Here is a 22,309-nt window from a genome sequence, read left to right as displayed (position 1 = left end):
TTCCCCGTGTTTTTTAACACAGTAGCCCCACCAAATGCACAAACACAACCTGAAATCATATACTAAGCCAAGAATAAGAGATAGAAACACAGCACTGCTCCCCACCCTAACTTTGGGGAACAACTGAAAAGATGTGGTGCAAGGGGATGAGCTCCCCTAGGGCATCTCATTGTGGACGTGCCCCCACTCTCTCCTGCACTGGAAGGCCATTAGAGCCTTCCAAAGAGAGTAAAACGGTGGAGCAATGCCTATCATGAGTTGAAGTGAATGTTCACTTTTTAGTGGTGGAGCGATGCCTGTTATGAGTTAAAGTGAGCGTTTACTTCTTAATCTCAGAGCTGTTGGTGGCTGTCTTGAGTTGAACTGGCAGCTGCTTCCCCCTCCCCCGGGCACGTCCCCCTATTGCTGGTAAAAGACAGATATAGCCTTTTTTTAAAAAATCTTCTTGCTGTTTATTCAGCAACACTGCTGCTTTTAATTCCACCCCTCCTTTGTTTATTTATTGATTTATTCCATTTTATATGCATTACTGGCGTATCCTTGGCTCACTTCCTTATGCCCCCAGAAATGCCAGCTGCATGCCTGCCTGCCTTCCCTCCCTCCTCCCCTGCCCACCTCGCAGGGATGTTGTGTGTGTGTGGCTTTGACTCAGGGGAGAAGTCCTTCCTGCGCTCACTTGGAGTTTTGGAAGTTCCAAATTTTGCAGGTTTAAGCCCCGCCAAAAAACAGGGGATGATGGGACTGCCTTGAGTCTCGGCGTGCGTATGTATCCCTGGATAAGCTTTCATGGTGGTGAGTTTGAGGTTTTTTTTTAACGTGCAAAATTGACGGAGCTATGGAAAGGGGTGTTGGATTTTCATAAATTCCCCAAAAATCAGGGGATGATGGGACTGCCTTGAGTCTCGGTGTGCATATGTATCCCTGGATAAGCTTTCATGGTGGCGAGTTTGAGGTTTCTAACGTGCAAATTGACGGAGCTATGGAAAGGGGTGTGAGGTGCCCGATTTTCAAAAATTCCCCAAAAATCAGGGGATGATGGGATTGCTTTGAAACTTGGTGTGCGTGTGTATACCCCCATGAGGTGTCATGGTGCCAAACGTGAGGTTTCTAACTTGAACAGAAAAAAAGTTGTATAATTTTTTAGCTTTCAATGCAAGCCTATGGGGGGGGGGGAAACGGAGCTCCGAGCAGAGCAGAGCGGAAGTGGGCGGAGCGGGGCGGGGCGGAGCGGCCCGATCCGGAAAATGGCGGATCTGCAAGTGAAGCGGAGCGGGGGGTCCGTGCACACCCCTAATTAAAACATCTTTTAAATATCCTTAAAACATTCTAAAATTTCACTGGATAGGCCTGCCGGAATAGATCAGTCTTTATTGCTTTTTTAAACTCTAACCTCCAAGTTATTCCTGCAATGCACTCTACGTAGGGCTGCCTTTGAAGACGGGTCAGAAGCTGCAGCTCGTGCAAAATGCAGCGGCCAGATTGATTTCAGGAACCCGAAGGTTCAACCATATAACACCTGCTCTGGTCCGCTCGCACTGGCTGCCTGTATGTTTCCAAGCCCAATTCAAGGTGCTGGTTTTGACCTATAAAGCCTTACACAGCGTGGGACCACAATACCTGATGGAACGCCTCTCCTGACGTGAATATACCTGGTCAATACGTTCAACAACTAAGGTCCTCCTCCGGGTGCCTACTCCGAGAGAGGCTCGGAGTGTGGCAATGTGGGACAGGGCCTTTTCGGTGGTGGCCCCCAGACTGTGGAATGATCTCCCTGACGAGGCTCGCCTGGCGCCAACGCTGCTATCTTTCCGGCACCAGGTTAAGGCTTTCCTCTTTGCCCAGGCATATGGCGGCACATCTTAATCACCCACATGTTTAGTTTTTTTTAACGGTTTTTAATGCTTTATGTGTGTATGTTCTGTGTTTTAGAATTTTAAATTTTGTATATTTGTTTTAATCTTAATTTTAGAATTTCTGTTAACCACCCAGAGAGCCCTGGCTATGGGAGCGGTATATAAGTGCAATAAATAAATAAATAAATAAATAAATAAAAGACTGCCAAGTTGACGAATCTCCTCTGGCAGGCCATTCCACAATCTGGGAGCAGCAGATGTATGTCCTATAGTACCAGTTTTCCTTTAGTGAGATGTGCAAGGATGTGCAAGGATGGGAAACATGCGTACATTCATAAATGAAGCTTGGTGCAACAAATTGAGAAACACTACTGGGGCTGAGGGAAGCAACCGTTTTCAGGTAAGAGGAGAAAAATCACACTTCATTAACATCAGCAATAAGACTCAACAACCTGTGCATATATCAGTCAATACACAGGCAGTGTGTGCACTTGGCTTGCAGAGCATGATAAATAACTTCTGCTGCAGTGGGACTAAACAAAGATTGTGTGATGCCACCTGGAGAATTTTCAGAACATTGCCGTGCATTGCAGGATGGATATTGCAGAGCAGGTCGAGGGAATAGCTACTGACCTAGAAGAGAGGTTCTTACACTTCGTTGTTTTGAGGAATGCTGTTTTGGTTTGCTTGGGTTTTTTTTTTCCAGCCTGTTGGATTTTCTTATCTTAGGCTTGAGAAGCCTATGAATTAAAAGTCAACTTCTGTGTCTGATCTTCCTGGCCATAGTCCAACCACGCTATATGCATGAATGAGGGAGAACCGGCGGTAGCAATGTTCAAACTCTTCTTTTTCATTTCTGCCAGTCTGGAAAGTGGCATTGCCTGTTCCAAACATTTATCCACAAAAGCAAGTACGCAATTTTGCAAGGGTAGAATTTTCTAAATGGTTAGTTTGCACTCTGCTTCACATCCTTGAATAAGTACTCATCACTGGTCATTCCCAGGGCTGGCTGTTTTTCTATTACTCATCACTTTCCCCATCAAAGTGCTGATGCGCTTCCTAGTGCAAGAAGGTTGTTTCTGGAAAGAGCGGACTATTATGACCTGTGAAATTGGCTTATGTGTGCAGCCATATGTGCAAAAATACTGCTTTTTCTTTTCTTTTTCTGTGTATCTGCAGTAACCTATTTTATTCAGGACACTTTGAGCTTCTTTAAACAAGCGTTTTCTAGCACTCTCGTGACTGGCCATTCATGGATGTTCGCAGGTTATTTTGATGGCGCAGTGATCCTCCTGAGCGTCTCCCACGCCATTTCCCAGTTTTAGTGTGGCAGGGGGAATGACGTGCTTTCCGGAGCCCTCGGAAAGCGTGCTTTCCCACTGCCCCCACAGTGCTCCAATCAAGGCCTTAAAGGCCCCGAATGGAGCAGTGTGGGGCGCATGGGAATGACACCTCCCCCACCAGAAAGCACATCACTCCCCCATGCCACGCAAGTGGCAGCTGCCGTTAACATGGTTGGAGGAAACAATGGGAGTCGCTAGACGAGGCCTTAGCGCGCCTTCCGACCCGGTTTCCCTGCTGTGCGTCCAGATGACGCACAGGGGAATCCGGCGGCAGGCCACAGTGAGGCCTCCTCCAACACGTCATAAGCGAATTCGCTTATGGTGCACTTTTTCCCCAGCTCCGGCCTCAGGCCGGAGCTGGGGAACATCTAGCCACTTCCGCGGCTTTTTGCGGCTACTTGCTTACTCGCGAGTAGCCGCGAAAAGCCGCGGACCTGCCTGGCACAGCGCTCGTATGAGCGCTGTGCCCATCGGCCTGGGGGAGGGGGAAGGATGGCAGGGTGGGTGGCAAGGGGGGAGGGCGGGTGACAGAGGGAGCGCCGCCCGAGCAAGCAGGTGAGCAGCGCTTGCCCGGGCAATGCCCATTGCCCGGGCAAGCGCCGTTCGCCTGCTTGCTCGGGCAGCGGCGGCGTGCGGCGCTCCCTCTGTCACCCACCCTCCCCCCTTGCCACCCACCCTGCCATCCTTCCCCCCCCCCCAGTTTTTTAAAAAACACCCCTTACCTTGCCGCAGTCTTCGGGCCACCCGCGGCCCCTTTAAACAAAAAAAAATGGCGGACGCCGCAGGGCTTGCGTCCTCCCTGCGACTCCACCGTCTGGAAGCCTGGGCAGGGCGCGCTAACGTTAGCGCGCCTTGGCCCTGCCTCCCTGCCGGCGTAAGCCGGCAGGTCTAGCAAAGCCCAATGTGCTTTCCATAGGCCCCAGAAAGTGCATTCCCACCCACCCCCACTGGGTGTCCTCTTTTTTTGTTCCCCAAATACGGACACCCTACTTCTGCTGCTACCACCAGAAAGCCCCCAACCTGTTCCAAATGATTTCTGAATGAATATTGAACCAAATGGGCCTCCATCTGTTCAGCTTTTCATTTCTTCCAAAATACCCCAATGCTGATATATGTAGCCAAATTTAAATTGCATGCTATATCCAAATAGAAAGAAAGATGGTGCGCATTACGCAGCTATCCAGTATATAACCTCCCTATGGAATGCCGGCATTATATATTACAGATCTGCAGGCCGAAGCATCTGTTTAAATCAGGAGTGGGAAACTTGTAGCCCTTCAGATGTTGACGGACTGCAACTCCTTGATCCTTTGCCATTGGCAATGCTAGCTAGGGCTGATGGAAGTTGCAGTCCAACAATATCTGAAGGGTCACAAGTTGCCTATCTGTAGTCAAGTACTCTTAGGCCCTGAACAGCCCTCTCCCAATTTGAGTCCTGGTCAGGAAAGGCTATTAAAAGACTTCATGTGTGGGCTGGGCTGTTGCCTCTGAGCTGCATGGTCTTTGTGACTGTGCTGTGACCTTGGCTTTGCTCTTTGGTCCCAACTTCTGACTTGCGCCTTGGATCTGTCTCCTGCCTCCTGCTCCTTGCCTAGTGTGTTCCTTGGCTTTGATTTCCTGGCTCCACCCCTGATCTTTGGTTCCTAGCTCATCTTTGACCACTGCTGACAGCTCTGCTCTGAGAGTCATCTAGACACAAGCTCAGGGTTTGCTTGGTGAGTTGATAGTCACCCCTTCCTTGCTCTTTGCTTCAGTGGCATCAGTGTTCACATTTTAAGACTTAACAGCAATAGCGACGACGACAACAACAAAACCCACATATAAATAAATAAGGGAGAGTGGTTGTGGTTGTGTCTATTTTAGGAACCATTTCTCTCCCATCAATATATTCGCTATATATTGTTTTAACAGCTAAACACTTTTACTGGTTTTCTTACCAGGAAGGAGTCAGGGACGGGGTGCAGGGAGGTGTTGTTCTTTGGGAAGAAACAAGTCAGGCCTTCGGGAATTATGCAAACAGTCCAGGTACGGCTCGTCTTCATCACAACTTTGAAACGCTCCACTTGTTTACTCCTCAAATCCATAAAATATATGCATGAGTTATGCTTAAGCCACTCATCTAATGCGTTGAAAACAACCACAACAAAAACAGTTCATGCGCTGTTTCTATTGGTTTACCTTAGAAATATCCCATTTCTGACTGTATGTATGCAGAGCACATAGGCATAACACAGCAATTTTGCTAACATCAAAAGCCATTGTTAAGAAGGTGAACAGGGTTGCTATTACAATCAATCTCTCCATTTTAAAAGTTGGAAAATAAATGGGATTGGTGATTTTTAGGCATGACAAACACTGGCTGTGGCTGTCAGTGAACCACCAGTGTCATTTGGATCATTCCAGGACCTGGATTCAAACCCTGCTGCAGTAATTGAATCAATGGGTAGTCTTGGGCAAGTCATTATTATTATTTATTTATTTATTTATTTATTTATTACATTTTTATACCGCCCAATAGCCGAAGCTCTCTGGGCAGTTCACAAAAATTAAAACCATAATAAAACAACCAACAGTCTAAAAACACAAATACAAAATACAGTATAAAAAGCACCACCAGGATAAAACCACCCAGCAGAAATTGATATAAGATTAAAATACAGAATTAGAACAGTAAAATTTGAATTTAAATTTAAGTTAAAATTAAGTGTTAACATACTGAGAGAATAAAAAGGTCTTCAGCTGGCGACAAAAGGAGTACAGTGAGGGCACCAGGCGGACCTCTCTGGGGAGCTCATTCCACAGCCGGGGTGCCACAGCGGAGAAAGCCCTCCTCCTGGTAGCCACCTGCCTCACTTCCTTTGGCAGGGGCTCACAGAGAAGGACCCCTGTGGATGATCTTAAGGTCTGGGCAGGTACATATGGGAGGAGGCGTTCCTTCAAATAACCTGGCCCCAAACCGTTTAGGGCTTTGAATGTTAATACCAGCATTTTGAATCGGGCCCAGGGATTTTCTACACAAGGCATTTATCATGCATTCAGTGTTCCCTAATCACAGTTGTTTAGGGGTTCATTAGAAGACATGGCCCTCCAGTTTCACTTCTGTGTTTAACTAGCACTTTTAGCAAGGGCTTTTTTTTACAGCAGGGAAAATGCAGCCTTTAATTGTGAAAGCAAAAGAAAGCACAATTTCATCTTGTGTATTTGTGGTATTCCACTATGTCACAGTGCCACCTAGAGGTTATGTCACAGGAAACGAAATGCTCCTCATATATTGCTCAATTCTGCACCAAAACCGAAAGTAGATATAGCAGATTAACAGCCTGACACACTTGGATCACCATAAACACCGATTTTTGTACAGATTTGTGCACTCATTTTATGATAAGTGGGGAGAAACATTAGGGAGAGGGCTTCTGAATCCATGCTTTGCATCCAGGAAGGATCTGGTTGGCTACTGTTGTGAGCAGGATGTTGGATTAGATGGATCCAGATGTTGTTACATTCTTACAAGTAGGACCGGCAACAGTCGGCTGGATCCAGCTTTACTCATACTTATAGTAGACCCATTAAAATTAATTGGACTTGATTTAGTCAGGACTGTTTTAAATCCAAATGATTTCAATGCATCTGCTCTGGTTCCAACCCAATATGTAGAAAAGTGTATGCACGCTCACCCCATACCACTGGAGTGCTCCAGTTCAGAACTTCAGCCCGCCATGCCCAACTCCAAGATACTGTAAGTTGTAAGGGGCGTGCAACATTGCTTGGTGCCAGCATCTGGCATAGTTGGGCAAATGTTGCGGTTGCCAGGGCTTTTCAATTTTTAAAGCCAGTGCTGAAATGGGAATTGCCAAAGTACAAGCAGCTACCATCTCTCTCCCGCCACCCCACCCCCCAGCCATGCCCATATTACACTAGGCGGATGCCTGCCCCAAACCTAATGTATTTCATAGCTAGATAGAGTAGGAAGCCTACAATTCTGGAAATGGAAAGGCATTTTCCGCTCTCCTCCAGATACTTACTATAAACTGTTGGGGGCTTGAGCAAGTCCATTTGCTCTCTTCCTCTGTGCTCCATTTTTTTCTTTTCTTTAATTATTTCTCCAGACAACACACAAACATTCCATGGTCTCAAACTGCTCTCAGCCATAGAATTGATTGATAGACTCACACAGTCTGCCAGACTTCTGGTTTCTTAAGATCCATTTCCCCTACCCTTCCCTATCTCTCTCTAGGATCAGTATTGCCTATGCTCACAGATTCCTGTCAGGCAGGCTTAAAAAAAAAATTCACAAACTTCTGATACTTAAGGTTTTTCATAGAGCAGGGTTGGGCAACTTGTGGCCCTTCAGATATTTTGGCCTACAATTCCCAACTTCCCTCACCATTGGCTGTGCTGTCTAGAGCTGATGGGAGTTGTGGTCCAAAACATCTGGAGGGCTACAAGTTGCTCATCCCTGCCCTAGAGCAGCCTTCCTCTATCTGGTGTCATAGAATGATTGAATCATAGCACAGTAGAGTTGGAAGGGGCCTGTAATTTCATATAATATGAAAAGGAGGACAGGGCTCCTGGGAATTTCAGCAGGTGTCATTTGTATATATGGAGAACCTGGTGAAATCCCCTCTTCATCACAGCAGTTAAAGCTGCAGGAGCTATACTAGAGTGACCAGATTTAAAAGAGGGCAGGGCACCTGCAGCTTTAACTGTGGTGATGAAGAGGAAATTCCCCCAGATTCCCCATATATACAAATGACACCTGCTGAAATTTCCTTTTAAATACAACTGTTAAAGATAAAGTCCTTTTCATCTGGAGGGAATCCGCACGTCGTTCCAAGATCGCTTCTAAGCGACCCCAGTGCAGCGTGAAAGCGATCGTGTAACTGGCCTTTGGAAGAGCCGATGAAGAGACGTCCTTCCCGCCACTGCCGCCGCTGCCACCCACAGACCTCCTCGCCGACCGGCGAGGAGAGCTTGGCTGAAGAAGGCGGGGTTGAGAGCGGAAGAAGCTCTCCACCCCGCCTTCTTCCCCCGAGCTCTCCGTCCCAGCCGGCGAGGAGGTCTGCGGGTGGCGGCAGGGGCGGTGGGAAGGACGTCTCTTCGTCGGCTCTTCCAAAGGCCAGGTACACGATCGCTTTCACGCTGCACTGGGGTTGCTTAGAAGCGATCTCAGAACGATGTGCGGATTCCCCCCTGGTCACCCTAGCCTATAAGGCCGTTGAGTCCAACCCCCTGCTCAATGCAGGAGTCAACCCTAAAACATACCTGCAAGATGGTTGTCCAGCTGCATCTTGAAGGCCTCTACTGTGGGAGAGCCCACGACCTCCCTAGATAATTGTTTCCATTGTCGTGCTGCTGTAACAGGAAGTTTTTCCTCATGTCCAGACGGAATCTGGCTTCCTGTAACTTGAGCCCATTATTCTGTGACCTTGTCCTCCAGATGTTTTAAAGGACAACTCCCAGGATTTCTGACCAATGGCCATGCTGGCTGGATCTTCTGGAGATTGGAGGGTACCAGGTTGGGGAAGGTCATCCCAGAGAATGTAGAACCTTGGGGTGTAGAGGAACAGTGATTCAGCCCAACCTTCATGAAATCACCATAGTTAATTCAAGAAGAAACAGTTCCTTGGAATGTCTTCCATCACCACTGCCACCACCACTGCAACTTTGTTTCTCCAAATCATTCTACTGATTCTTCAGTATGTTTGCTTGGGGGCCAATCCCACTGAACTAATAGGGGCTTGTCGTAAATCCCTCAACCTGACGAGCCTTACATTTTAAATCTTCCATACGATTTCTGGAATAACAGCCCCCAACCAACATCCCCTTTTAAATCTGCAAGGCTGTCTTACAGGAAAAGTCTGGCTACATCCTTGTGAATATTCACCTTCTAAAAGTAAAATACTGTACTACTGATTGCTTTTGCTCAACCATTCCCCTGCTTAAGAGGGTTTCCCTTCACTGGCCAATTGCTTTATAGCTATCAGTCATGATCACCCTGATGAAACATCATAATGCCCTTTATGGTTTGTCCCCATTTATCTATCTTTAACCATCAAGTTAGGCTCCTCTAAATGTCTGAAGGAGCCTGGTGTCTATGTAAGTGAATTTGCTCTGTTAGATTGTCCAGTACAGAGTCAAGTAGACAAGTCCTCTGGTATAGGATTTAATTTCATTTTTATTGTGCATCTTGACTATTTTCCTGTTTTACTTTTCTTTAAAAGCAAACCAACTCTACCTAGCTGGACTCATAATTACATCTCCAAGAGTCAGGTTTCCCTCAGCAGGTTTTAAGGCCACCAGAGGCTGAGAATTTAGCTCCTACCTAGTAAACACCCTGTGAGTTGGAAGGAACCTCACTCACTTCTGACTTGGATTGACCAGGAGTGAGTGGGGTAAGAAGAAGGAATGTTACTACCAGTGGGCTCAGAGTTGGCCCTGGAATGGTGATTCCTCATCTTAACAGGGTTTACTTGTGATTAGATATGAATAGGATTTCACTACCATTCATGGGCTTCTTTAAAGGAGCGATTTATAATACTCAAGGATATTCGCAGGTCATTTTGATGACGACGTGAGCCTCCTGCTTGTCTCCTGCTCCATTTCCCGGTTTTAGCATTAAAAATAAACCTCAGAAAAATTGACTCTTCTAAAATATGTTGGGATTTGTCGGGATTTATAGTTGGGCTATAAAATGCCCAATAGACTAGAGAGTACTGTCCCATTGAACTGTATGGGCCTTGTAGTCACTTCTCTTTCCCCCGTGTAATTTCAGCTCATTTCAAATGCAGAAGAAAAGCAGGAAGCAGAGCGATGGTAAGGAAACACAATTTCCCCCTGTCTGAAAGTCCTCCATCACTCATTCCCTGCCTCTTACTCTCACCCCCATCCCTCTCAACATTTTAGGATGCCTTTCAAGCCTTTGAGTCTTGAAAATAAAGCATATTTTTGTTTGTTTTTTAAACAAATGGCTCTTAGAAAAAAGAAAGAAAAACAAACTAAATTTTCTCCCCACCCCGCCAAGGAGTTCAGGTTTAAAAATAGGGTTTCATGGAACAGCATACTGTGACTTCATATTTTTAATAAGTGTGCTTCAATCATGGCCCTTTCTTTGGAGGAGTTAACACCACCTCTGAAATAAAATGCGCTGCTAGAAAAACAATCTTCCCACTCTGTAAAAGTGCGCATTTTTCTGTAGGTATTCAACTGCTGTCCACTATAATAGCACTGCTGCACCCAGTGGGTGGCAAAGGAGGCAACCATTTTATGGCAGCAGCCATTTTGAATTTCCTAGAGTTCAAAAAGCACCTCAAAACACAGCTTTCTGGGAAAGCCAACATGGTGGCTGCCCTGATTCTCTTTTCCCCAAAATAATTTTGCCTCACCCCCCGAAACACAGCCAAAACAAGGCATTTGATATTGAGGGGTTTGAAACGGCTGAGGAATAAGCCATGTCAATTTGGTATAGTCCTAATAGAATCTGCTGCCTTTTTTTGGGGGTGGTCTTCTTTCACTTCCAAACTGACAAGAATTCCAACACAAATTTGCTGTTGGAGGGAATCATGATGATGGGACTTTTTATGTTTGGGTTGCTCCCTTCTTGTCTGTAAAAAAATAAAAATAAAAATCTGCTATGTGTATTTCCCCCAGTATTTTGTAGGAACTGTTTTTAATCTTTTGTGCCACTGGATATTTTCTTTCTAGCCTGTCTTTCTCAAACAATTCCCCAAATCCCGTACCACTCGAGTCTGTGTTGATCTACTGAGGCTACTGTGTTTGTCTCTTCCTTGGAACATATTTAATCCCCAGTTGTGCTCAGCTTTCCAATAGCTATTTGCCTAATGAGGAAATTGGCTGGAAGCTGCTGTTGTTTTGGGACACCTCTAAAAGCATGTCTTGGTTGTATAGTCCCTGAGAAAGGAATTACTGTGATAAGGAGACATATTCATCTCCATCCCCAAGTTTCTTCAGCCAGATACAATTTGAACTTGAGAACAACCAACATCCATTAGTATACAGGCCTCTCAACATGATCTTAAGGCCACCAGTGTTAATTAGTCCGAATCTGAGTTGAATTGAATGTTTTTGCTCATTTCTGCTTTCTAAATAAACTTCTGCATGAGTCCCCTTTCCGAACGTGCACATCGGAAAAGCTATGTAAATCAGTTTGGAGTATAATCCCCACCTCCACCCCAGTTTCTTTTTTATATATCTTTTTGGCTGAATTTTTAAAAAGCTTTCATTTAATAAAAAAATAATAATAATACCAGGAAATGATATTGGAGTACTTTACTGAGTCAGCAAACATTATGCAGAGATTCTGACCTCTCCTCTGTTGAAGCGGGAAGTGGTCTGTCAAATTACGAGTCCCGTTGCTACCCAGTATTATTGCACTTTGGGCAATTTGAGAGAGACAATATATGGAAATAAGAGATTAAAAGCAGGTAAGGCGATTGCTGCCTGGAGGGAGCTCTGTGAAGCATGACAATTGGCACTCCAGCCAACAGAGAGTCGTTGTCTCCTATCCTTACGAAGTGGGTCTCGTTCAAAATCTCATCATTCAGATTCTCCTCTATGCTCCTGCTTTGCAAAAGCGACTCCAATTTCCGTAGATTTTGCAGTTTTACACACATGTATGAAAACTTTTAATACACTGATGGTCTTGCCCTTCCTTGCTTCTGTTTTCTCAAATGTGTTTTAGGCAAAGTGCGTTCAGCATTTTGAAAGGGAGTCATAGGTTTCCTGACATAGGTTGCTCTTGAATTGGGGTGTGTGTGTGTGTGTGTTAAGAACAGGGTTGGATGGAACTGTTCAGTTCTGCTCCGATAAAATACTTTATGCCTACCCCTACGAAGGTATAGAACATTGGTGTGGGGGTGTGGGTGTGGGGGTGTTAGGGATCTTGGAAAAAAATCTGCAATGCATTCAAATGGGTTTGGATTTCTATGAATCCACCGTGTGGATTCTGCAGTGGACCAGCATTTTCGAAGTCAAGTGGATTCTGCCAGGGCCAGCCTTAGAAAACTCTCTCTCTATATAACTCTGTTAGGAGTTATATGTGACATATAGAAAGATAGCAGCAAAGGAATATACTTGACCAGAGGATATATATTATATTAAAGTGTTTCTTTATGTTGAGTTTAAAGAAAGTAGTAACAACAAATAACGAGAGACTACAAATCACAGTCTGTCCTTTCCTTAATACTAGGGTGACCCTATGAAAAGGAGGACAGGGCTCCTGTATCTTTAACCAGTTGCATAGAAAAGGGAATTTCAGCAGGTGTCATTTGTATATATGGAGAACCTGGTGAAATTCCCTCTTCATCACAGCAGTTAAAGTGCAGGAGCTATACTAGAGTGACCAGATTTAAAAGAGGGCAGGGCACCTGCAGCTTTAACTGGTGTGATGAAGAGGAAATTTCCCCAGGTTCTCCATATATACAAATGACACCTGCAGAAACCCCCTTTTCAATACAACTGTTAAAGATACAGGAGCCCCATCCTCCTTTTCATAGGGTCACCCTATTAATACAGACAACACACAACACAACACAGAAGAGCACTTAACTGCCTTTTTCAACTGCAACGGAACAGAGCAGAAAAAACCCTCCCACCTTATACAGTTAGAATGTTGGTCTAACTTCAATCAGATTATGCAAAACGCAATATTTCTAACACAGCCCACCCATGAAGCAGGTTTAGGCACCCACATGAGGCAGTGGTGAATTGCCAGGAGAGCCCACCTCCTCCCCCAGTGGGTGCTCTAGAGAGCCACACCAGCCACTGTCCTGTCATGGCGCTTCCCGCAGCGAGAGAGCAGCCGGCCGGGCTGTTTGGAGCAGCTGCCAGCCCTCTGTTGCTGCAGGGCTCTGGATTGAGATCATGGCTGTGTGTCAAGATTATCGGGCCCAGGCTCCCTGTTAAGTCTGAATATTCTGATTCAGATTTGGGGGGTGGGGGCTAGGAGAAGAACAGCTGGGTCAGAGGGTGGAGGAGGAAATTCCCCAAGACTCTCCAGGAGCATTGGCGTGCGGACAACAGGTTCAAAGGGTTCAGTTGAACACCCTAATCTGCCGCCACCGCCGCCGCCATGTTGCAGTAGCAAGGCCAGTGCTAGCTGTAGAAAAGAGCAACAAATGCAGCTGCTCCCCACCCCACTCCTCCTCCGGAAGGCTTTTTTCACCAGTGCAGCCGCTGCCCCCACCCCAGCTTGTTTGCTCGCTCTTTCACTCACTCACTCACTCAGCCGCTCCCAGCTGCTCTGCCTGACCTCTTGCGACAGTTGCTGGACAAGGTGGGAGCAGCAGCCACGCTGGGGCCAGGAAGCAGCACGTGGAGGAGCCGAGGAGGGGACTATTTCTGTAAGTAGTAAGATTGCCCGGAGCTGCGGATTAGGGCCCTCCTCCCTTCGGAGCTGCTGCCCTCCTCTCCTCATCAGCCCTGCAGGTACTGTAATGTTTGGGAGAAAGAGGGAGAGAGAGAAGCTGTATGTTTACATGCCTCCTCTCCTCATCACTGCCCCACTGCCCACCCCAGCCTGGACTCCAGCAAGAGAAAAGAAAGGGGGAAGGGGGGAGAACTGCAGTGCCCCCCAGGACCTCCTGCCTAAGGAGGGTTCATTCAGCAGCACCTTTTTCAGAATGCTTGCTAAAACTATTCCTATCTGCCCTTGCTTATGTTAGGGCGTCTAACCCCCTTTTTTCAAGCCGTTCTTTTGGTAAACATGGTATGCTTGTATCTTGTGTCACTTTAAAACAGAGCTGCAGCACAATCTTATGTACGTCTACTCAGAAGCAAGCCCCACTGAGATCAATCAAACTTACTCTGAGGTAAATGTGCATAGGATGCAGCCTGAAAACAAAGAGAGGATGAAAAAAAGACTGGAGAAAAAGAATTGTAGAAACAGAATAGCAAGGTAACTGTGGGATATTTAACCATATTTCAAGACAATAAGTACAGTAAAATCAGTGCTCCTCTACTTCAGTCCCAATCAAATAATTACATCAGTGCAGTACAGATTATTTGTTAATTAAAAAAATACAGTTTACTTCAGTTTTTGTTTATTTCGTTTGTTTGATGAATGAAAAAAAAAGTCCTTTACTGTATATTCAATCAATGTTTACCTTAAAAAAAAAATATCCCTGGCCAAACCACCTAATGAAATGTGCTGCACACGCCTATGTCCAGGAGCCAGTGAAGAACCTTCCCAAGGGCATATCAATCAGGAGGGTCAATCAGATATAGATACCACCTTTCCCTCCACCATGGGAAGACAACTTCTCTTAGAGTGCAAGGAGGGGCATGAATTGGCAGGCGCAAGAGCCCGTCATCTATCCAAGAGGGCGGAACTTATAAGAGGGAGGCATTCTGCCAGGCTGGCCACTCACAGGAGGCAAGGAAGGGATGACAAGGCCTGAAGGAGAGACTCAGGCCTTAGCTAGACCTAAGGTTTATCCCAGGATCGTCCCGGGGTCGTCCCTGCCTGCTCCCAGGATATCCTGTGTGTCATTTACATGAACAGGGATGACCCCGGGACGATCCCGGGATAAACCTTAGGTCCAGCTAAGGCCTCAGAAAGCCATTTGGGTACTGCGTAGTAGCCTATAGTTAGTTCAGCAGCGATTCTCTTCCTTACCAGACTTTTTCCTAACAGAGAACTCAGACTTAGCAAATCAAGCCCTGAGGCAGTCATTAGCCTCTACTGATTCAAATAGTTTGAAAGGCTGCTGTTAGCACAATAAAAGAGTGTTGCCTAGAAACTTGAGTCTCTGCCTGTTTTTCTGCCCCACAAGAAGGCTCATAGTGCTGACATTGGCCGTTCCTACACCAGCCCAAAAATGCGGGCTGGTCATGGCCGAGTCCCTGTGCATCCAAAAGACGCACAGAGACTCCCCGGAGGAAGGAGGGATGAGAACGGGTTTTCCCAGGGATACGTACTCCCTGGAAAAATCCTATTCTTCCCGAGATCTCATGATCGTCCTAAGACCGCGGGAGGTGTGGCCGCCTGTCCCCGGTTCTTTCCTCCTCCCCACGAGTAGCGGGGAGCAGTAGAGGGAAGGAACCAGGCTGAGAGGAATCGAGGTGGGGGGAACAGGGGTGGGGCTTTTTTTAAAAAAAACACTCACATTTTGTTGGAGCACACATGCGCTCATCTCCTTTAAAAAAAAAATGGTGGGCGCAACACCCACCTTCCTTCCAGGATGTCGTGCCCGCATGTGGACTAAGGGGAGAATCTCATGATCAGGATATCATGAGATCCTCCCCCCTCACTTCCTCTACACTGGGCTCATGTAGAAATGGCCATTGTGTCCTGTAAGATCGTGAGATCTGTCCCACAAGATCTGTCCTGTGAGATCTTGACTCTGTATTCCGAGAACTTTGGCCAGGTCTCATAAGTCCCTGCTGAGATCTCCCGAGTGCCCCACAGCCTTGGTGCAACAGCAAAGGGAAGTGGGGAGATGGGCCCAAGGCAGTGGTGGCAAGATGAAGAAATGGGTGGTGGGCAGCTGGTGTGGGCAGTGGCACGGGTTCTGCTTCAGGCAGCAAGGTAATGCCTACCAAGCCTGGATTCTGCAGAGTTGCGGACCGAGCTTTTACTTTTGGGGAGGATTTTCACAAATGGGTATTTGCGCTAATGCACATTTGCAAATGGGTCCAAAATTCTTGTTCATCCCTCTAAAATGTCCAATTCGATCAGTGAGCAGACAATGGAACAAAAGATGCTTGGCCATCAGTGAAACAAAGACTGATCAGATTTAACAAAATCCCCTCATCCCTAGTAGATGGGTATGGAAAGACAAGGAGTGAAGAAGGGCAACCATAGACAGGTAAAGGAAAACCATGGAGTAGAGACACCAAGGAACCGAGCATGATGAGGAAGAAGAGAAAGGGATAGATAGACCATCCTTCATCCAGTGAGGAACGGTGAGCATCATCAGACAGGTGGATTTTCCCATTTCCCTACCCTTGCTATGGCCTCCTGCTACTGTCCCACAATAACGACGGTCTCTACACGGGGAGAGAAAGAGGAAGCAGCAACAACCACGTGGTCCATTCAGGGGCACTTTATATTGCACCACTTTTCCTGCACACAGCAGGGAATGGTGGCACATCCCGTTCTTTTTTTTAAAAAAAAAAGGTGGATAAAAGGGGTCTATTTTGTGATGGAAAAACAAGCAGAAGGAGTGGGAGGTGCATGGGAGGTGGACATAATTGTCTAAAAGGATGCATGTACATCTGTAACTGGGCAGTAATGAGTGTGCGATAAAACGCTCGTCTGAGGATGCTCAGTGAACCTCAGCAACATACTAAAGGAACAGAGCAGAGAACTATTACTGGCCTAATAACAGTAACTCGCTATGCTTTGAAATTAACTGTGGTTTAGAGCTTGAATTAGTCGTATTTTCATCTCCTTTACTTGTTGTTATGGTTGTTATTGACTTAATTACGTTACTTCTCAAAATTAAAAGATAAAGAATGTTGTTTATTTACCTGTATAATTAATGTAGTGCTTTCCAAAGGAATTGCCATTCTGCCTCTCTTCGTTCTTCATTGCAATTCCTCTCTGCCAAAAACCGGTGATTATTATTATTATTATTATTATTATTATTATTATTTATTTATTTATTTATATAGCGCCATCAATGTACATGGTGCTGTACAGAGTAAAACAATAAAATAGCAAAACCCTGCCGCATAGGCTTACATTCTAATAAAATCATAATAAAACAATAGGAAGGGGAAGAGAATGCACCAAACAGGCACAGGGTAGAGTAAAACTAACAGTATAAAAGTCAGAACATAATCAAGTTTTAAAAGCTTTAGGAAAAAGAAAAGTTTTTAGCTGAGCTTTAAAAGCTGCGATTGAACTTGTAGTTCTCAAATGTTCTGGAAGAGCGTTCCAGTCTGGCGTCACGTGGTGCTGAACCTCTCTGCACGTGCCCAATGGCCACCCAGTGCAGCAAGGGTGTAGTCAAAATGCTACTCCCTTTCTGCATCCAAGAGCCAATAGGTTGTGAGGCAGGTGTCTCGTGTGGGCCAAAGGCAACCTCATGCTGTGCAAGACCTCCACCTGATATACTTGAAGGTGTCTGATCCTCTGATTCATCTCCCAGGAGCCCTGGGACTGGAGAGCAGAAGGGAAGCATGCCCTGGCTTCAACCAGGGGACTTGGGGCCACTGGGAGGCTGCGCCCCCTGCTTCCCAGGCATCACATCAAGCCAAAGGAGACCAACCTCAGAAATCTCAGCTTCAACCAATGCTCTGGACCCATCCAGCAGCCAAAGGAACAGGAGCCATCAAGGGGAGGCGGCTCAAGCAACAACACCAGCAAGGGAGATCAGCCTGCCCCAAAGTGCATTTCAATGCCCCCTCCTTGCTCTGGCACTGAAAACATCTCCGTCCTCTTCCTTTTCCCTCCACCCCCTTCTCCGTCATGTCTCTTGTCATTTTAGTTTGTAAGCAGGGCCGGTGCTACCATAGAGGCCACTCAGGCGGCCGCCTAGAGCGCCGAGCTAAGAGGGGCGCCGGGTGCTGTGCAGCACTTGCACGCGTTGTTGGCTGTGAGCTGGGTCAGCCCAGCCTGAGGATTCAGCTGGGCCTGGGGGGGCGAGGTGGCGCCCCACGCCCGCCCAGCCGAAGTGAAGCCAGGGACGCTGGGGTGGGGCGGCTCCACATTCAGACTTCTGCCTGGAAGACGCCCTCCCAGAGCTGGGAGGCCGCTGCCAGAAGAAGAAGAAAAAGCACGTGGCAAGCTCGACCCTCACCCAAGCCAGCCTCTGCCTTACTCCCGAGGAAAGGGCACCGGGTCGCCTCGCCTCTCTCCTCAAACAGGCTGTGATGTCCAGGTAGGCAGGCAAGCGGGACTCCCTCTCCCTTCCCCCAGGAAAGCTAGGGACTTGTGGACTCCTTGCAAGGCAAACTCTCCTGCTTCCTGATCCTGCGCGCGTGGATCAACGGGACTTGCATCTGAGAAAGCAGCCCGATCCGCCTATGCCTCCTTACTCGGAAGCCTTATTCCCCCGAGTAAATGTGCGGGGGGATCGGGACGCCAGGCTGCATAGCGGGTTCCATTCGCACGGAAGTAAGTCCCGGTGAATTCCAGACGGCTCGGTCCCAAATCAAAGTGAGCCCGTCCCAGCTCTCCACTCAGTGCACACGTTTGGACTTCTGCACAATTTGGGGGGGGGTGTGTGCAAGTAGCTCGCCTTGCCTAGGGCGCAAAATAGTCTGGCACTGGCCCTTTGTGTAAGCCTGATGTCAGATGGCCTGTCTGCCTTTCGAAGACAACGGTGGTCTGAAAAATGGGATAAAAATGCAGTAAATAAATACCACCACCTCTTTCAGATTGCAAGCTCTTTATCTACGGATCCTCCTGTGGAGTAGTTTCAAGCCACTCGGGGGAGAGCAAGCGCTTTGCAAGGTCTCTGCCTGGGAAGAAAGACCGGTTGAGAAGAGCACTTTGCAGGAAGGGCAAGAGCAAATCCAGCCTGACAATGTGTCAAGCCAGAGACACGGAAAAAGGCCAACCTTAAATACATTCTCCAGATACTTAAAAACAAAAACCTATTTTATGCCTTCCGTCGTGCCTCATAGGTACACTGCCTAGACCTGTCTGCTGTTCTCAGCAATCCTTGAAGACTCCTGCACTTAAAACCAATCTTTTTGCAGAAATTGCTTTTCTTTTGTTTTCTCCCATAGAATTCCGTAACATTCTAAACAGGTCTGAGTTGCATTCAGGGAGCTGACTGAGCAAGGTACAGGGCTCACCTGGCCACAGTCTTCCACACTGGTGAGATGAATTTCATTTCTATTTAAATTCTTTTTTTAAAAAAAAAAAATGCACTTATACATATAATTTAACATATGCAAATTTTATGCAAATTGCTGTCCTCTTTTCTTGGTGATGCATTTCTTCTTTTCTGGCAATTCAAAAGTGGCCATTCTTGAGTGGACACCTGGGTTCCCCCCCCCCTCAGAGGGCCCACGCCAGGTATTTCCAACCACCAGTGTCCATGTCCCCAGCACTACTGGACAAGGAGAACTGTAATTAACAATGATGGGTCAATCTCAGCCAGAACCTCCCAGTTCTACAATGTCACTTATCAATTAATAAAGCTACTGGACAGACAGGCCTGAACAGTCAAGATACAGAAATACGTTGAACTGCAGTGAAAAGCAGATCTGATTTTTCACTGTGTACACTGAATAACTCACTCTGAATAAGTCCACCCATGTTGCAAAGCTTGCTTAGGACAGACACCATTTGATGAGGCGAACACAGGACCCCTAAACTTCAATTTGCCTCATAGAGCCTTCCTATATAAAGCTTTTATGGTGCACTTGTGATTGCTCATTCACAGAAGTTCGTTGGTCCTTTACATTACACCATCATCCTCTAGGGCCTCTCCCTTGATTTGCAACCATTTCTCATGGGTTTTATTTTTTGCTAATGAAAAACGGCTGGTGTTATTTAGAAATACTGGAATGAAAGCCTGAGTAATTGTGCAATTCCGTCATACTTCAGAGCCATCTAGTGGTTATATTATGAAACATATAGAAAAGCAAAGAAAGAAAGAAAAAAACAGGGTGGGGGAGAAGCACATGTAAAGGAGCCAATCTTAATTGCGCAAAGTATCTGGAAGCAGAAGCCTCATAAAAGTGCTGGATAAAAGCCTCATGTGAAAATGCCCATAATGGGAGTGGGGGATTTGTAGGGCAGAAGTGGGTTGTGCTGCTGCTGCTGAACTCTTCCTTTGATCACTGACTCCTTTCTGCAAATGTCCCTGCCTTCTTATCCTGTTTTAAACTCACTTTCCCCAACTGGGGTCCAAAACCAGAATTAAGTCAGTTAGCTACAAATAGGGTTTGCCACATGCAGTGTTCTTAGTAGAATGCTTCAGCAATATGCATCTTTCTGTCATGCTTTTCAGGATACCCTGTTGGTGGCCTGTTTGTCTCTTTTGCAAATATGCTTATTGAATAAAAACAATAACATGGTGTTGGTGATCAGGTAACTTTATGAAACATACAGAAGACCTTGCTAAATCCTAGCTGAGTGTTGCCTGATTTTGACTAGGGGTGTGCACGGACCCCCCACTCCGCTTCACTTTAAGATCCGCCATTTTCGGATCGGCCCGCTCCGCCCCGCCCCCACTCCGCCTGTGCCCACTCCGCTCGGAGCTCTGGATCCGGATCTGAGCTCCGGTCCCCCTCCATAGGGGGGGTTACCGGGCCCTGCCGCCATCACCGCCCATGCGGCGACGGCGGCAGAGCCCGGTAAGGAGGAGGGGGGCCTTACCTGCCTCCGTCCGTGGTCCGTCGCCGTCTTCAATTGAGCCCGTAGTTCCACCAGGAAGTCTGGGCCGCAAGTGCGGCCCAGACTTCCTGCTGGAACCACGGGCTCAATTGGAGACGCTGATGGACCGCGGACGGAGGCAGGTAAGGGAGAGGAGGGCGGGGGGGTTACCGGGCCCTGCCGCCATCGCCACCCATGCGGCGACGGTGGCAGAGCCCGGTAAGGGACCAAGGGGGAGGGGGGCCTTACCTGTCTCCGTCCGCGGTCCGTCAGCGTCTCCAATTGAGCCCGTGGTTCCACCAGGAAGTCTGGGCCCATGGGCTCAATTGGAGACGCTGACGGACCGCGGACGGAGGCAGGTAAGGGAGAGGAGGGCGGGGGGCGTTACCGGGCCCTGCTGCCGTCGCCGCATGGGCGACAGCAACAGCGGCAGGGCCCGGTAAACCCCACTTACCTTTCCGGCGGAGCTCCGGATCGAGGCGAAGGATCCGCCTTCACCTCGATCCTCTTCGCCACGCTCCGCCGGCCCCCCAATCCTCTTCGCCTCCGCCTTAAGGGCAGGCGAAGCCCCCCGCTCCGCTACTGCTTCTCCGGTCCGATTAGAAGCGGAGCACATCCCTAATTTTGACATCCTCTCTGTCATATGAACTCAACACCTTGTATCACTTGGTACGGAAGTTGTGTTTTCTAAGGGCCAAATTAGGCATTGCGTGGGAGAGCCATCATTAGGATTGTGTGTACATGGATGCATGCTAATAGCAGCTGGGGGGGGGGGGGGAATAATATCCAGGAGACCATTTCTCTGATCTAAAGGGTTAAACAACCCAAGCACCATTTCTCCAGTCTTTAAGCCAGCCACACTGGTTACTTTTACAAAGGTTGTATAGGGAGATGGTGATCAGAGATCTCCCACTCACGCCTAGTTCACCCTTAATGCCCAGGAAATGTGTTTTTTTTGGGGGGGGGGTTGTGGGATGGTTAAAAGCCTTCCTATCCCTGCATTGCAAACTCATTTCCGAAGCAAGAGAAGATGTCAACACATTTGATCTTAAGCATGTGATATTATTGCTTGCTTTGTTCCAAAAGGCTGGTTCACATTTGTCTGCGCCATACAAATGGATGGATATCGGAAACGTCTTTTTCGTTGGTGTTCCTCCTTCATTGCTTATGTTTGTGACAGTGTTTGTCACTAAGGGAGCTTTCATCCCTCTGATGGGTGCCTTGAATCACATTCTTCATGGATTCATCGTCCCTCATCTCAAGGGCACGACACCCTAGATAAAGTTGGTCTATTACATCTTTCTTTTGTAAATCAAGAAAGACCTTCTCCTGTGCCTGGCTTGTGGTGGGGGCAGGGAGAGAGGGGAGAGGAACTGTGTGCCTGGACCAGGAGCCAGCTTATGCTGAAAGGGGGGGCAGGGCTTATGGGGTGATATTAGCCCATGCAGCCCCTCCCTCGGCCTCTTTGGATTTCTGTCTCCCTCCCTCCTTGCAACCACTATAGCCTTTGTTGGTTGCTTTTGGGGCTCAAGTAAGGGGGGGGTTTGGTCCTATTGTCTGATTGGCTGTGGGCAATAGGTCTTTTTGCCTACTCTACACTATAAATGGGGGTGGGTTAGTGATTAATATTCATAACTCAATTTGTTTGATTTGTGCTTTGTTAGGTTGATTTGTCCAACTTTGGCTTGGCAGGTAGGTGCAGACAGATTTAGCTGGGGTTAGGGTTGATGAGCATCCAGAGACACCTTTACTGTGACAGGTGAGGCCTGAGGCTTCCTGCTCAGAGCTTAGAGACCCAGTGGGGAGATATGGATTCCCAT

The sequence above is a fragment of the Elgaria multicarinata genome, chromosome 1 (assembly GCF_023053635.1).
Source record: "Elgaria multicarinata webbii isolate HBS135686 ecotype San Diego chromosome 1, rElgMul1.1.pri, whole genome shotgun sequence".
Lineage (NCBI taxonomy): Eukaryota > Metazoa > Chordata > Lepidosauria > Squamata > Anguidae > Elgaria > Elgaria multicarinata.
The sequence above is the reverse complement of the archived record's forward strand: the minus strand, read 5'-3'. Positions refer to the sequence as shown.